This window comes from Salvelinus alpinus, chromosome 12, assembly GCF_045679555.1.
Source record: "Salvelinus alpinus chromosome 12, SLU_Salpinus.1, whole genome shotgun sequence".
Classification (NCBI taxonomy): Eukaryota; Metazoa; Chordata; class Actinopteri; order Salmoniformes; family Salmonidae; genus Salvelinus; species Salvelinus alpinus.
The window spans coordinates 59,285,458-59,302,957 of record NC_092097.1 but is presented as its reverse complement, the minus strand read 5'-3'; the positions used below and the strand labels follow the sequence as shown (position 1 = coordinate 59,302,957).

Sequence of the window (17,500 nt, the reverse complement as noted above, 5' to 3'; positions counted from 1 at the left end):
TGTCAAGATAATCCATCCAGCTGACATGTGTGGTATATCAAGAAGCTGATTAAACGGGAGTATTTCCCTATTGTGGGGAAATACTCCGCCTGATTGGCTGGGCCTGGCTCCCCAGTGGCTGGACCTATGCCCTCGCAGGCCAGCCCAGTCATGTGAATCCATAGATTAGGGCCTAATTCATTTATTTCAATTGACTGATTTCCTTATATGAATTGTAACTCAGCAAAATCTTTGAAATTGTTGCATGTTGTGTTTATATTTTTGTTCAGTGTGTTTTTTAAATGTCAAATCCATATCAATCCAAATGCCTAAGTATGTGCAGTGCATTCAGACCCCTTCACTTTCTCCACATTTTGTTACGTTAGTCTTATTCTAAAATTGATTAAAGAATTTTTCCCCCTCATCAATCTACACACAATATAATGACAAAGCAAATACAGATCTTTAGACATTTTTGAAAATGTATATATATATATATATAAAAAAACTGCAATATCACATTTACATAAGTATTCAGACCCTTTACTCAGTACTTTGTTGAAGAACCTTTGGCAGCGATTACAGCCTCAAGTCTTCTTGGGTATGACGCTACAAGCTTGGCACACCTGTATTTGGGCAGTTTCTCCCATTCTTCTCTGCAGATCCTCTCAAGTTCTGTCAAGTTGGATGGGGGTGTGTCACTACACAGCTATTTTCAGGTCTCTTCAGAGATGTATGATTGGGTTCAAGTCCAGGCTCTGGCTGGGCCACTCAAGGACATTCAGAGACTTGTCCTGAAACCACTCTTGCATTATCTTGGCTGTGTGCTTAGGGTTGTTGTCCTGTTGGAAGGTGAACCTTCGCCCCAGTCTGAGGTCCTGAGTGCTCTGGAGCAGGTTTTCATCAAGGATCTCTCTGTACTTTGCTCCGTTCATCTTTCCCTAAATCTTGACTAGTCTCCTAATCCTTGCCACAGAAAAACATCCCCACAGCATGATGCTGCCACCACGATGCTTCACTGTAGGGATGGGTCCTTTAGGGGCCTTTTGGCAAACTCCTAGTGGGCTGTCATGTGCCTTTTACTGAGGAGTGGCTTCCGTCTGGCCACTCTACCATAAAGTCCTGATTTGTGGAGTGCTGCAGAGATGGTTGTCCTTCTGGAAGGTTCTCCCATCTCCACAGAGGAACTCTGGAGCTCTGTCAGAGTGACCATCGGGTTCTTGGTCACCTCCCTGACCAAGGCCCTTCTCTCCTGGGCGACCAGCTCTAGGAAGAGTCTTGGTGGTTCCCAAAGTCTTCCATTTAGGAATGATGGAGACCGCTGTGTTTTTGGGGACCTTCAGTGCTGCAAAAATTGTTTTGTACCCTTCCCCAGATCTGTGCCTCGACACAATCCTGTCTCGGAGCTCTACGGACAATTCCTGGTTTTTGCTCTGACATCCACTGTCAACTGTGGGACCCTATATAGACAGACAGGTGTGTGCCTTTCCAAATCCAATCAAGTTGCAGAAACATCTCAAGGATGATCAATGGAAACAGGATGCACCTGAGCTCAATTTCGAGTCTCATAGCAAAGACTCGTATTTGTGTTTTTTTATTTTCAATACATTTGCAAAAAAAATTGAAAAACCTGTTTTCGCTTTGTCATTATGAGGTATTGTGTTTAGATTGAGGAAACATTTTAATTCAATACATTTTAGAATAAGGCTGTAACAAAATGTGGAACAAGGGAAGGGGTCTGAATACTTTCCGAATGCACTGTACCTCTTGAAAGGAGCTATACTGTATATTGTTATAAAGGACAGACTACTTAGTTTACACCAGAGGATTCTCTACATGTCACTATGTAATAACTGGATTTTTGAACAGCAGTCTCTCTCTCTCATTATACCGTTGAAGTCGGAAGTTTACATACACCCTGTGTACAATAATACACCTGAGCCAAATACATTTAAACTCAGTTTTTCACAATTCCTGACATTTAATCCTGGTAAAAATTCCCTGTCTTAGTTCAGTTAGGATCACCACTTTATTTTAAGAATGTGAAATGTCAGAATAATAGTAGAGAGAATGATTTATTTCTGCTTTTATTTATTTCATCACATTCCCAGTGGGTCGGAAGTTTACATACACTCAATTAGTATTTGGTAGCATTGCCTTTAAATTGGTTAACTTGGGTCAAATGTTTCGGGTAGCCTTCCACAAGCTTCCTACAATAAGTTGGGTGAATTTTGGCCCATTCCTCCTGACAGAGCTCGTGTAACTGAGTCAGGTTTGTAGGCCTCCTTGCTCGCACACACTTTTTCAGTTCTGCCCACAAATTGTCTGTAGGATTGGGGTCAGGGCTTTGTAATGGCCACTCCAATACCTTGACTTTGTTGTCCTTAAGCCATTTTGCCACAACTTTGGAAGTATGCTTGTGGTCATTGTCCATTTGGAAGACCCATTTGCGACCAAGCTTTAACTTCCTGACTGATGTCTTGAGATGTTGCTTCAATATATACACATACTTTTCCTACCTCATGATGCCATCTATTTTGTAAAGTGCACCATTCCCTCCTGCAGCAAAGCACCCCCACAACATGATGCTGCCACCCCCGTGCTTCACGGTTGGGATGGTGTTCTTTGGCTTGCAAGACTCCCCCTTTTTCGACCAACCATAACGATGGTCATTATGGCCAAACATTTTTTTTTTTTTCATCAGACCAGAGGACATTTCTCCAAAAAGTATGATCTTTGTCCCCATGTGCAGTTGCAAACCATAGTCTGGCTTTTTTTTATGGCGGTTTTGGGGCAGTAGCTTCTTCCTTGCTGAGCGATATAGGACTCGTTTTACTGTGGATATAGATACTTTTGTACCTGTTTCCTCCAGCATCTTCACAAGGTCCTTTGTTGTTGTTCTGGGATTGATTTGCACTTTTCGCACAAAAGTATGTTCATCTCTAGGAGACAGAACGCGTCTCCTTCCTGAGCGGTATGGCGGTTGCGTGGTCCCATGGTGTTTATACTTGCGTACTATTGTTTGTACAGATGAACATGGTACCTTCAGGCGTTTGGAATTTGCTCCCAAGGATGAACCAGACTTGAAGAGGTCTACAATTTTTTTTCTGAGGTCTTGGCTGATTTCTTTTGATTTTCCCATGATGTCAAGCAAAGAGGCACTGAGTTTGAAGGTAGGCCTTGAAATACATCCACAGGTACACCTCCAATTGACTCAAATGATGTCAATTAGCCTATCAGAAGCTTCTAAAGCCATGACATAATTTCTGGAATTTTCCAAGCTGTTTAAAGGAACAGTCAACTGAGTGTATGTGAACTTCTGACCCACTGGAATTGTGATACAGTGAATTATAAGTGAAATAATCTGTCTGTAAACAATTGTTGGAAAAATGACTTGTGTCATGCACAAAGTAGATGTCCTAACCGACTTGCCAAAACTATAGTTTGTTAACAAGACATTTTGTGGAGTGTTTGAAAAACGAGTTTTAATGACTCCAACCTAAGTGTATGTAAATTCTATATCGCCTGGATCTCTGGAGTTTTGAACAGCAGATCTATCGCTCTATCGATCTATCGCTCTCTCCTATATAGTGCACTACTTTAGACCAGGGCCCTATTCCCTATATAGTGCACTACTTTAGACCAGGGCCCTATTCCCTATATAGTGCACTACTTTAGACCAGGGCCCTATTCCCTATATAGTGCACTACTTTAGACCAGGGCCCTATTCCCTATATAGTGCACTACTTTAGACCAGGGCCCTATTCCCTATATAGTGCACTACTTTAGACCAGGGCCCTATTCCCTATATAGTGCACTACTTTAGACCAGGGCCCTATTCCCTATATAGTGCACTACTTTAGACCAGGGCCCTATTCCCTATATAGTGCACTACTTTAGACCAGGGCCCTATTCCCTATATAGTGCACTACTTTAGACCAGGGCCCTATTCCCTATATAGTGCACTACTTTAGACCAGGGCCCTATTCCCTATATAGTGTACTACTTTAGACCAGAGCCCTATTCCCTATATAGTGCACTACTTTAGACCAAGGCCCTATTCCCTATATAGTGCACTACTTTAGACCAGAGCCCTATTCCCTATATAGTGCACTACTTTAGACCAGGGCCCTATTCCCTATATAGTGCACTACTTTAGACCAGGGCCCTATGATGGGAGGCCAGTACTCCATCACCACCGTCAGTCCATAATGAACACAGCGACATACAGACATACAGACATACAGACACACCGACAAACCGGCTCCCACCCACTGATGATTTAGGAGTGAGTTGGTTGTCATGGGGACTGTGTGATGAAAGTAATGATGGATTGTATTGGCCTCCCATGCCTCTCTTTGTGCCAGCGGGCTACTGTACTGCGATGATGAGTCACTGGATTCCTCTGTTTAGCCAGCAGGCAGCCTCACTGACTGTCAATACACAGGTTAGACAGGGCAGGGAGAGGGAGGGAGAGAGGGGGCTGGTTAGACAGGGCAGGGAGGGAGAGGGGCTGGTTAGACAGGGCAGGGAGAGGGAGGGAGAGGGGCTGGTTAGACAGGGCAGGGAGAGGGAGGGAGAGAGGGGGCTGGTTAGACAGGGCAGGGAGGGAGAGGGGCTGGTTAGACAGGGCAGGGAGGGAGAGGGGCTGGTTAGACAGGGCAGGGAGAGAGGGGGCTGGTTAGACAGGGCAGGGAGGGAGAGGGGCTGGTTAGACAGGGCAGGGAGAGGGATGGAGAGAGGGGCTGGTTAGACAGAGAGGGAGGGAGAGGGGCTGGTTAGACAGGGCAGGGAGAGGGAGGGAGAGAGGGGGCTGGTTAGACAGAGAGGGAGGGAGAGGGGCTGGTTAGACAGGGCAGGGAGAGGGAGGGAGAGAGGGGGCTGGTTAGACAGAGAGGGAGGGAGAGGGGCTGGTTAGACAGGGCAGGGAGAGGGAGGGAGAGAGGGGGCTGGTTAGACAGAGAGGGAGGGAGAGGGGCTGGTTAGACAGGGCAGGGAGAGGGAGGGAGAGAGGGGGCTGGTTAGACAGGGCAGGGAGGGAGAGGGGCTGGTTAGACAGGGCAGGGAGAGGGATGGAGAGAGGGGGCTGGTTAGACAGGGCAGGGAGGGAGAGGGGCTGGTTAGACAGGGAGGGAGGGAGAGGGGGCTGGTTAGACAGGGCAGGGAGAGGGAGGGAGAGAGGGGGCTGGTTAGACAGGGCAGGGAGGGAGAGGGGCTGGTTAGACAGAGAGGGAGGGAGAGGGGGCTGGTTAGACAGGGCAGGGAGAGGGATGGAGAGAGGGGGCTGGTTAGACAGAGAGGGAGGGAGAGGGGCTGGTTAGACAGGGAGGGAGGGAGAGGGGGCTGGTTAGACAGGGCAGGGAGAGGGAGGGAGAGAGGGGGCTGGTTAGACAGGGCAGGGAGGGAGAGGGGCTGGTTAGACAGAGAGGGAGGGAGAGGGGGCTGGTTAGACAGGGAGGGAGAGGGATGGAGAGAGGGGGCTGGTTAGACAGAGAGGGAGGGGGGGGGGCTGGTTAGACAGAGAGGGAGGGGGGGGGGGGCTGGTTAGACAGGGCAGGGAGAGGGAGGGAGAGAGAGGGGGCTGGTTAGACAGAGAGGGAGGGGGGGGGGGCTGGTTAGACAGGGCAGGGAGAGGGAGGGAGAGAGGGGGCTGGTTAGACAGAGAGGGAGGGAGAGGGGCTGGTTAGACAGAGAGGGAGGGAGAGGGGCTGGTTAGACAGGGCAGGGAGAGGAATGGAGAGAGAGGGGGCTGGTTAGACAGAGAGGGAGGGAGAGGGGCTGGTTAGACAGGGCAGGGAGAGGGATGGAGAGAGAGGGGGCTGGTTAGACAGAGAGGGAGGGGGGGGGCTGGTTAGACAGGGCAGGGAGAGGGAGGGAGAGAGGGGGCTGGTTAGACAGAGAGGGAGGGAGAGGGGCTGGTTAGACAGGGCAGGGAGAGGGAGAGAGAGAGGGGGCTGGTTAGACAGGGCAGGGAGGGAGAGGGGCTGGTTAGACAGGGCAGGGAGAGGGAGGGAGAGGGGCTGGTTAGACAGGGCAGGGAGAGGGAGGGAGAGAGGGGGCTGGTTAGACAGGGCAGGGAGGGAGAGGGGCTGGTTAGACAGGGCAGGGAGAGGGAGGGAGAGAGGGGGCTGGTTAGACAGGGCAGGGAGGGAGAGGGGCTGGTTAGACAGGGCAGGGAGAGGGATGGAGAGAGGGGCTGGTTAGACAGAGAGGGAGGGAGAGGGGCTGGTTAGACAGGGCAGGGAGAGGGAGGGAGCGAGGGGGCTGGTTAGACAGAGAGGGAGGGAGAGGGGCTGGTTAGACAGGGCAGGGAGAGGGAGGGAGAGAGGGGGCTGGTTAGACAGAGAGGGAGGGAGAGGGGCTGGTTAGACAGGGCAGGGAGAGGGAGGGAGAGAGGGGGCTGGTTAGACAGAGAGGGAGGGAGAGGGGCTGGTTAGACAGGGCAGGGAGAGGGAGGGAGAGAGGGGGCTGGTTAGACAGGGCAGGGAGGGAGAGGGGCTGGTTAGACAGGGCAGGGAGAGGGATGGAGAGAGGGGGCTGGTTAGACAGGGCAGGGAGGGAGAGGGGCTGGTTAGACAGGGAGGGAGGGAGAGGTGGCTGGTTAGACAGGGCAGGGAGAGGGAGGGAGAGAGGGGGCTGGTTAGACAGGGCAGGGAGGGAGAGGGGCTGGTTAGACAGAGAGGGAGGGAGAGGGGGCTGGTTAGACAGGGCAGGGAGAGGGATGGAGAGAGGGGGCTGGTTAGACAGAGAGGGAGGGAGAGGGGCTGGTTAGACAGGGAGGGAGGGAGAGGGGGCTGGTTAGACAGGGCAGGGAGAGGGAGGGAGAGAGGGGGCTGGTTAGACAGGGCAGGGAGGGAGAGGGGCTGGTTAGACAGAGAGGGAGGGAGAGGGGGCTGGTTAGACAGGGAGGGAGAGGGATGGAGAGAGGGGGCTGGTTAGACAGAGAGGGAGGGAGAGGGGCTGGTTAGACAGGGCAGGGAGAGGGAGGGAGAGAGAGGGCTGGTTAGACAGGGCAGGGAGGGAGAGGGGCTGGTTAGACAGGGCAGGGAGAGGGAGGGAGAGAGGGGGCTGGTTAGACAGGGCAGGGAGGGAGAGGGGCTGGTTAGACAGGGCAGGGAGAGGGATGGAGAGAGGGGGCTGGTTAGACAGGGCAGGGATGGAGAGGGGCTGGTTAGACAGGGCAGGGAGAGGGAGGGAGAGAGGGGGCTGGTTAGACAGGGCAGGGAGGGAGAGGGGCTGGTTAGACAGGGCAGGGAGAGGGATGGAGAGAGGGGGCTGGTTAGACAGGGCAGGGAGGGAGAGGGGCTGGTTAGACAGGGCAGCGAGAGGGAGGGAGAGAGGGGGCTGGTTAGACAGGGCAGGGAGGGAGAGGGGCTGGTTAGACAGGGCAGGGAGAGGGATGGAGAGAGGGGGCTGGTTAGACAGGGCAGGGAGGGAGAGGGGCTGGTTAGACAGGGCAGGGAGAGGGATGGAGAGAGGGGGCTGGTTAGACAGAGAGGGAGGGAGAGGGGCTGGTTAGACAGAGAGGGAGGGAGAGGGGCTGGTTAGACAGGGCAGGGAGAGGGATGGAGAGAGAGGGGGCTGGTTAGACAGAGAGGGAGGGGGGGGGGCTGGTTAGACAGGGCAGGGAGAGGGATGGAGAGAGAGGGGGCTGGTTAGACAGAGAGGGAGGGGGGGGGGCTGGTTAGACAGGGCAGGGAGAGGGAGGGAGAGAGAGGGGGCTGGTTAGACAGAGAGGGAGGGGGGGGGCTGGTTAGACAGGGCAGGGAGAGGGAGGGAGAGAGGGGGCTGGTTAGACAGAGAGGGAGGGAGAGGGGCTGGTTAGACAGAGAGGGAGGGAGAGTTGCTGGTTAGACAGGGCAGGGAGAGGGATGGAGAGAGAGGGGGCTGGTTAGACAGAGAGGGAGGGAGAGGGGCTGGTTAGACAGGGCAGGGAGAGGGATGGAGAGAGAGGGGGCTGGTTAGACAGAGAAGGAGGGGGGGGCTGGTTAGACAGGGCAGGGAGAGGGAGGGAGAGAGGGGGCTGGTTAGACAGAGAGGGAGGGAGAGGGGCTGGTTAGACAGGGCAGGGAGAGGGAGAGAGAGAGGGGGCTGGTTAGACAGAGAGGGAGGGAGAGGGGCTGGTTAGACAGGGCAGGGAGAGGGAGGGAGAGGGGCTGGTTAGACAGGGCAGGGAGAGGGAGGGAGAGAGGGGGCTGGTTAGACAGAGAGGGAGGGAGAGGGGCTGGTTAGACAGGGAGGGAGGGAGAGGGGCTGGTTAGACAGAGAGGGAGGGAGAGGGGCTGGTTAGACAGGGCAGGGAGAGGGAGAGAGAGAGGGGGCTGGTTAGACAGAGAGGGAGGGAGAGGGGCTGGTTAGACAGGGCAGGGAGAGGGATGGAGAGAGAGGGCTGGTTAGACAGGGCAGGGAGAGGGATGGAGGGAGAGGGGCTGGTTAGACAGGGCAGGGAGAGGGATGGAGGGAGGGGGCTGGTTAGACAGGGAGGGAGGGAGAGGGGCTGGTTAGACAGGGCAGGGAGAGGGAGGGAGAGAGGGGGCTGGTTAGACAGGGAGGGAGGGAGAGGGGCTGGTTAGACAGGGCAGGGAGAGGGAGAGAGAGAGGGGGCTGGTTAGACAGAGAGGGAGGGAGAGGGGCTGGTTAGACAGGGCAGGGAGAGGGAGGGAGAGAGGGGGCTGGTTAGACAGGGAGGGAGGGAGAGGGGCTGGTTAGACAGGGCAGGGAGAGGGAGGGAGAGAGGGGGCTGGTTAGACAGGGAGGGAGGGAGAGGGGCTGGTTAGACAGGGCAGGGAGAGGGAGGGAGAGAGGGGGCTGGTTAGACAGGGAGGGAGGGAGAGGGGCTGGTTAGACAGGGCAGGGAGAGGGAGGGAGAGAGGGGGCTGGTTAGACAGGGAGGGAGGGAGAGGGGCTGGTTAGACAGGGCAGGGAGAGGGAGGGAGGGAGGGGCTGGTTAGACAGGGCAGGGAGAGGGAGGGAGGGAGGGGCTGGTTAGACAGGGCAGGGAGAGGGAGGGAGAGAGAGGGGGCTGGTTAGACAGAGAGGGAGGGGGGGGGCTGGTTAGACAGGGCAGGGAGAGGGAGGGAGAGAGGGGGCTGGTTAGACAGAGAGGGAGGGAGGGAGGGAGAGGGGCTGGTTAGACAGGGCAGGGAGAGGGAGGGAGGGAGGGGCTGGTTAGACAGGGCAGGGAGAGGGAGGGAGGGAGGGAGGGGCTGGTTAGACAGGGCAGGGAGAGGGAGGGAGAGAGAGGGGGCTGGTTAGACAGAGAGGGAGGGGGGGGGCTGGTTAGACAGGGCAGGGAGAGGGAGGGAGGGAGAGAGGGGGCTGGTTAGACAGAGAGGGAGGGAGAGGGGCTGGTTAGACAGAGAGGGAGGGAGAGGGGCTGGTTAGACAGGGCAGGGAGAGGGATGGAGAGAGAGGGGGCTGGTTAGACAGAGAGGGAGGGAGAGGGGCTGGTTAGACAGGGCAGGGAGAGGGATGGAGAGAGAGGGGGCTGGTTAGACAGAGAGGGAGGGGGGGGGCTGGTTAGACAGGGCAGGGAGAGGGGGGAGAGGGGGCTGGTTAGACAGGGCAGGGAGGGAGAGGGGCTGGTTAGACAGGGCAGCGAGAGGGAGGGAGAGAGGGGGCTGGTTAGACAGGGCAGGGAGGGAGAGGGGGCTGGTTAGACAGAGAGGGAGGGGGGGGGCTGGTTAGACAGGGCAGGGAGAGGGAGGGAGAGAGGGGGCTGGTTAGACAGAGAGGGAGGGAGAGGGGCTGGTTAGACAGAGAGGGAGGGAGAGGGGCTGGTTAGACAGGGCAGGGAGAGGGATGGAGAGAGAGGGGGCTGGTTAGACAGAGAGGGAGGGAGAGGGGCTGGTTAGACAGGGCAGGGAGAGGGATGGAGAGAGAGGGGGCTGGTTAGACAGAGAGGGAGGGGGGGGGCTGGTTAGACAGGGCAGGGAGAGGGGGGGAGAGGGGGCTGGTTAGACAGGGCAGGGAGGGAGAGGGGCTGGTTAGACAGGGCAGCGAGAGGGAGGGAGAGAGGGGGCTGGTTAGACAGGGCAGGGAGGGAGAGGGGCTGGTTAGACAGGGCAGGGAGAGGGATGGAGAGAGGGGGCTGGTTAGACAGGGCAGGGAGGGAGAGGGGCTGGTTAGACAGGGCAGGGAGAGGGATGGAGAGAGGGGGCTGGTTAGACAGAGAGGGAGGGAGAGGGGCTGGTTAGACAGGGCAGGGAGGGAGAGGGGCTGGTTAGACAGAGAGGGAGGGGGAGGGAGAGAGGGGGCTGGTTAGACAGAGAGGGAGGGAGAGGGGCTGGTTAGACAGGGCAGGGAGAGGGATGGAGAGAGAGGGGGCTGGTTAGACAGAGAGGGAGGGGGGGGGGCTGGTTAGACAGGGCAGGGAGAGGGATGGAGAGAGAGGGGGCTGGTTAGACAGAGAGGGAGGGGGGGGGCTGGTTAGACAGGGCAGGGAGAGGGAGGGAGAGAGAGGGGGCTGGTTAGACAGAGAGGGAGGGGGGGGGGGCTGGTTAGACAGGGCAGGGAGAGGGAGGGAGAGAGGGGGCTGGTTAGACAGAGAGGGAGGGAGAGGGGCTGGTTAGACAGAGAGGGAGGGAGAGTTGCTGGTTAGACAGGGCAGGGAGAGGGATGGAGAGAGAGGGGGCTGGTTAGACAGAGAGGGAGGGAGAGGGGCTGGTTAGACAGGGCAGGGAGAGGGATGGAGAGAGAGGGGGCTGGTTAGACAGAGAGGGAGGGGGGGGCTGGTTAGACAGGGCAGGGAGAGGGAGGGAGAGAGGGGGCTGGTTAGACAGAGAGGGAGGGAGAGGGGCTGGTTAGACAGGGCAGGGAGAGGGAGAGAGAGAGGGGGCTGGTTAGACAGAGAGGGAGGGAGAGGGGCTGGTTAGACAGGGCAGGGAGAGGGAGGGAGAGGGGCTGGTTAGACAGGGCAGGGAGAGGGAGGGAGAGAGGGGGCTGGTTAGACAGAGAGGGAGGGAGAGGGGCTGGTTAGACAGGGAGGGAGGGAGAGGGGCTGGTTAGACAGAGAGGGAGGGAGAGGGGCTGGTTAGACAGGGCAGGGAGAGGGAGAGAGAGAGGGGGCTGGTTAGACAGAGAGGGAGGGAGAGGGGCTGGTTAGACAGGGCAGGGAGAGGGATGGAGAGAGGGGGCTGGTTAGACAGAGAGGGAGGGAGAGGGGCTGGTTAGACAGGGCAGGGAGAGGGAGGGAGAGAGGGGGCTGGTTAGACAGGGAGGGAGGGAGAGGGGCTGGTTAGACAGGGCAGGGAGAGGGAGGGAGAGAGGGGGCTGGTTAGACAGGGAGGGAGGGAGAGGGGCTGGTTAGACAGGGCAGGGAGAGGGAGGGAGAGAGGGGGCTGGTTAGACAGGGAGGGAGGGAGAGGGGCTGGTTAGACAGGGCAGGGAGAGGGAGAGAGAGAGGGGGCTGGTTAGACAGAGAGGGAGGGAGAGGGGCTGGTTAGACAGGGCAGGGAGAGGGAGGGAGAGAGGGGGCTGGTTAGACAGGGAGGGAGGGAGAGGGGCTGGTTAGACAGGGCAGGGAGAGGGAGGGAGAGAGGGGGCTGGTTAGACAGGGAGGGAGGGAGAGGGGCTGGTTAGACAGGGCAGGGAGAGGGAGAGAGAGAGGGGGCTGGTTAGACAGAGAGGGAGGGAGAGGGGCTGGTTAGACAGGGCAGGGAGAGGGAGGGAGAGAGGGGGCTGGTTAGACAGGGAGGGAGGGAGAGGGGCTGGTTAGACAGGGCAGGGAGAGGGAGGGAGAGAGGGGGCTGGTTAGACAGGGAGGGAGGGAGAGGGGCTGGTTAGACAGGGCAGGGAGAGGGAGGGAGAGAGGGGGCTGGTTAGACAGGGAGGGAGGGAGAGGGGCTGGTTAGACAGGGCAGGGAGAGGGAGGGAGAGAGGGGGCTGGTTAGACAGGGAGGGAGGGAGAGGGGCTGGTTAGACAGGGCAGGGAGAGGGAGGGAGGGAGGGGCTGGTTAGACAGGGCAGGGAGAGGGAGGGAGGGAGGGGCTGGTTAGACAGAGAGGGAGGGGGGGGGCTGGTTAGACAGGGCAGGGAGAGGGAGGGAGAGAGGGGGCTGGTTAGACAGAGGGAGGGAGGGAGAGGGGCTGGTTAGACAGAGAGGGAGGGAGAGGGGCTGGTTAGACAGGGCAGGGAGAGGGATGGAGAGAGAGGGGGCTGGTTAGACAGAGAGGGAGGGAGAGGGGCTGGTTAGACAGGGCAGGGAGAGGGATGGAGAGAGAGGGGGCTGGTTAGACAGAGAGGGAGGGGGGGGGCTGGTTAGACAGGGCAGAGAGAGGGGGGAGAGGGGGCTGGTTAGACAGAGAGGGAGGGAGAGGGGCTGGTTAGACAGGGCAGGGAGAGGGAGAGAGAGAGGGGGCTGGTTAGACAGAGAGGGAGGGAGAGGGGCTGGTTAGACAGGGCAGGGAGAGGGAGGGAGGGAGAGGGGCTGGTTAGACAGGGCAGGGAGAGGGATGGAGAGAGAGGGGGCTGGTTAGACAGAGAGGGAGGGGGGGGCTGGTTAGACAGGGCAGGGAGAGGGAGGGAGAGAGGGGGCTGGTTAGACAGAGAGGGAGGGAGAGGGGCTGGTTAGACAGGGAGGGAGGGAGAGGGGCTGGTTAGACAGAGAGGGAGGGAGAGGGGCTGGTTAGACAGGGCAGGGAGAGGGAGAGAGAGAGGGGGCTGGTTAGACAGAGAGGGAGGGAGAGGGGCTGGTTAGACAGGGCAGGGAGAGGGATGGAGAGAGAGGGCTGGTTAGACAGGGCAGGGAGAGGGATGGAGAGAGGGGGCTGGTTAGACAGGGAGGGAGGGAGAGGGGCTGGTTAGACAGGGCAGGGAGAGGGAGGGAGAGAGGGGGCTGGTTAGACAGGGAGGGAGGGAGAGGGGCTGGTTAGACAGGGCAGGGAGAGGGAGGGAGAGAGGGGGCTGGTTAGACAGGGAGGGAGGGAGAGGGGCTGGTTAGACAGGGCAGGGAGAGGGAGGGAGGGAGGGGCTGGTTAGACAGGGCAGGGAGAGGGAGGGAGGGAGGGGCTGGTTAGACAGGGCAGGGAGAGGGAGGGAGGGAGGGAGGGGCTGGTTAGACAGGGCAGGGAGAGGGAGGGAGGGAGGGGCTGGTTAGACAGGGCAGGGAGAGGGAGGCTGTACCAGGTCTATAGCACAGGATTAGACAGGGGCTTCTAGGAGGACTGTGTCAGTTAGACAAGGAGCCTGAGGGGGACCTTGAGGACAGCGGAGACACAGGGGGACCTTGAGGACAGCGGAGACACAGGGACTGTCAAAGATGTCACAGTGAGGGAGAGACAGGGTTGTTGAACCTGTCAAAGGTTGAGACGCTGAGCTAGACGCTGGGTGCCTCACAGATAGCAGAACAGCAGAGAGACAAATAAGAGGTAGAAGGTTAGACACAGAGGGAGAGACAGATATGGCTGAGGAGCCCTCCCATGACAACACAGGCACCGCCACGGGACCACGCCAATGTAATGGTACTGCTAGATTACAATCAAGGCTTCTCTTGCTTGGTACAGACCCACTACTGGCCTAGCTGGTCCAGATCTGTCTGAACATCACCCTGTTAACCTGGCTGGTCCAGATCTGTCTGAACATCACCCTGTTAACCTGGCTGGTCCAGATCTGTCTGAACATCACCCTGTTAACCTGGCTGGTCCAGATCTGTCTGAACATCACCCTGTTAACCTGGCTGGTCCAGATCTGTCTGAACATCACCCTGTTAACCTGGCTGGTCCAGATCTGTCTGACCATCACTCTGTTAACCTGGCTGGTCCAGATCTTTCTGAACATCACTCTGTTAACCTGGCTGGTCCAGATCTGTCTGAACATCACCCTGTTAACCTGGCTGGTCCAGATCTGTCTGAACATCACCCTGTTAACCTGGCTGGTCCAGATCTGTCTGACCATCACTCTGTTAACCTGGCTGGTCCAGATCTGTCTGAACATCACCCTGTTTACCTGGCTGGTCCAGATCTGTGAACATCACCCTGTTAACCTGGCTGGTCCAGATCTGTGAACATCACCCTGTTAACCTGGCTGGTCCAGATCTGTCTGAACATCACCCTGTTAACCTGGCTGGTCCAGATCTGTGAACATCACCCTGTTAACCTGGCTGGTCCAGATCTGTGAACATCACCCTGTTAACCTGGCTGGTCCAGATCTGTGAACATCACCCTGTTAACCTGGCTGGTCCAGATCTGTCTGAACATCACCCTGTTAACCTGGCTGGTCCAGATCTGTGAACATCACCCTGTTAACCTGGCTGGTCCAGATCTGTCTGAACATCACCCTGTTAACCTGGCTGGTCCAGATCTGTCTGAACATCACCCTGTTAACCTGGCTGGTCCAGATCTGTGAACATCACCCTGTTAACCTGGCTGGTCCAGATCTGTCTGAACATCACCCTGTTAACCTGGCTGGTCCAGATCTGTCTGAACATCACCCTGTTAACCTGGCTGGTCCAGATCTGTCTGAACATCACCCTGTTAACCTGGCTGGTCCAGATCTGTCTGAACATCACCCTGTTAACCTGGCTGGTCCAGATCTGTCTGAACATCACCCTGTTAACCTGGCTGGTCCAGATCTTTCTGAACATCACTCTGTTAACCTGGCTGGTCCAGATCTGTCTGAACATCACCCTGTTAACCTGGCTGGTCCAGATCTGTCTGAACATCACCCTGTTAACCTGGCTGGTCCAGATCTGTCTGACCATCACTCTGTTAACCTGGCTGGTCCAGATCTGTCTGAACATCACCCTGTTAACCTGGCTGGTCCAGATCTGTCTGAACATCACCCTGTTAACCTGGCTGGTCCAGATCTGTCTGAACATCACCCTGTTAACCTGGCTGGTCCAGATCTGTCTGAACATCACCCTGTTAACCTGGCTGGTCCAGATCTGTCTGAACATCACCCTGTTAACCTGGCTGGTCCAGATCTGTGAACATCACCCTGTTAACCTGGCTGGTCCAGATCTGTGAACATCACCCTGTTAACCTGGCTGGTCCAGATCTGTCTGAACATCACCCTGTTAACCTGGCTGGTCCAGATCTGTGAACATCACCCTGTTAACCTGGCTGGTCCAGATCTGTCTGAACATCACCCTGTTAACCTGGCTGGTCCAGATCTGTCTGAACATCACCCTGTTAACCTGGCTGGTCCAGATCTGTGAACATCACCCTGTTAACCTGGCTGGTCCAGATCTGTCTGAACATCACCCTGTTAACCTGGCTGGTCCAGATCTGTCTGAACATCACCCTGTTAACCTGGCTGGTCCAGATCTGTCTGAACATCACCCTGTTAACCTGGCTGGTCCAGATCTGTCTGAACATCACCCTGTTAACCTGGCTGGTCCAGATCTGTGAACATCACCCTGTTAACCTGGCTGGTCCAGATCTGTCTGAACATCACCCTGTTAACCTGGCTGGTCCAGATCTGTGAACATCACCCTGTTAACCTGGCTGGTCCAGATCTGTCTGAACATCACCCTGTTAACCTGGCTGGTCCAGATCTGTCTGAACATCACCCTGTTAACCTGGCTGGTCCAGATCTGTGAACATCACCCTGTTAACCTGGCTGGTCCAGATCTGTCTGAACATCACCCTGTTAACCTGGCTGGTCCAGATCTGTCTGAACATCACCCTGTTAACCTGGCTGGTCCAGATCTGTCTGAACATCACCCTGTTAACCTGGCTGGTCCAGATCTGTCTGAACATCACCCTGTTAACCTGGCTGGTCCAGATCTGTCTGAACATCACCCTGTTAACCTGGCTGGTCCAGATCTTTCTGAACATCACTCTGTTAACCTGGCTGGTCCAGATCTGTCTGAACATCACCCTGTTAACCTGGCTGGTCCAGATCTGTCTGAACATCACCCTGTTAACCTGGCTGGTCCAGATCTGTCTGACCATCACTCTGTTAACCTGGCTGGTCCAGATCTGTCTGAACATCACCCTGTTAACCTGGCTGGTCCAGATCTGTCTGAACATCACCCTGTTAACCTGGCTGGTCCAGATCTGTCTGAACATCACCCTGTTAACCTGGCTGGTCCAGATCTGTCTGAACATCACCCTGTTAACCTGGCTGGTCCAGATCTGTCTGAACATCACCCTGTTAACCTGGCTGGTCCAGATCTGTGAACATCACCCTGTTAACCTGGCTGGTCCAGATCTGTGAACATCACCCTGTTAACCTGGCTGGTCCAGATCTGTCTGAACATCACCCTGTTAACCTGGCTGGTCCAGATCTGTGAACATCACCCTGTTAACCTGGCTGGTCCAGATCTGTCTGAACATCACCCTGTTAACCTGGCTGGTCCAGATCTGTCTGAACATCACCCTGTTAACCTGGCTGGTCCAGATCTGTGAACATCACCCTGTTAACCTGGCTGGTCCAGATCTGTCTGAACATCACCCTGTTAACCTGGCTGGTCCAGATCTGTCTGAACATCACCCTGTTAACCTGGCTGGTCCAGATCTGTCTGAACATCACCCTGTTAACCTGGCTGGTCCAGATCTGTCTGAACATCACCCTGTTAACCTGGCTGGTCCAGATCTGTCTGAACATCACCCTGTTAACCTGGCTGGTCCAGATCTGTCTGAACATCACCCTGTTAACCTGGCTGGTCCAGATCTGTGAACATCACCCTGTTAACCTGGCTGGTCCAGATCTGTCTGAACTCAGTATGACAGGGCTAGTCAGAGGAGCTGGTTGAAGCACTGACAGTCTAGGTCACTTCCACTTTAACGATGCTAGGACATTTCTAGTCTTGTGTTTAGTTTACCTTGAGGTAAAGATGCTGAGATGCTAGCCCACATTATTAATGAGGGGAGGCTTTAGTTGCTAGGGAAATGTTTTGTCTGAGAATGTGTGTTTTCAAAGAGGTGTCTGTTGTTGGAGAGAAAAGCCAACGTGAAATACAGCAGGAGAATATGTAGTCTAGTCACACAGAATGGGGATAATGTAGTCTAGTCACACAGAATGGGGATGATGTAGTCTAGTCACACAGAATGGGGATGATGTAGTCTAGTCACACAGAATGGGGATGATGTAGTCTAGTCACACAGAATGGGGATGATGTAGTCTAGTCACACAGAATGGGGATGATGTAGTCTAGTCACACAGAATGGGGATGATGTAGTCTAGTCACACAGAATGGGGATGATGTAGTCTAGTCACACAGAATGGGGATGATGTAGTCTAGTCACACAGAATGGGGATGATGTAGTCTAGTCACACAGAATGGGGATGATGCAGTCTAGTCACACAGAATGGGGAGGATGCAGTCTAGTCACACAGAATGGGGATGATGTAGTCTAGTCACACAGAATGGGGATGATGCAGTCTAGTCACACAGAATGGGGATGATGTAGTCCAGTCACACAGAATGGGGATGATGTAGTCTAGTCACACAGAATGGGGATGATGTAGTCTAGTCACACAGAATGGGGATGATGTAGTCTAGTCACACAGAATGGGGATGATGTAGTCTAGTCACACAGAATGGGGATGATGTAGTCTAGTCACACATAATGGGGAT

General features: G+C 55.7%; 1 protein-coding gene across 1 annotated transcript in view; it reads left to right on the top strand.

The window, feature by feature from the left end:
• Positions 1–17,500, top strand: part of ptpdc1a (protein tyrosine phosphatase domain containing 1a) — a 103,785-nt gene that overhangs the window by 12,916 nt on the left and 73,369 nt on the right. The window lies entirely within an intron of this gene.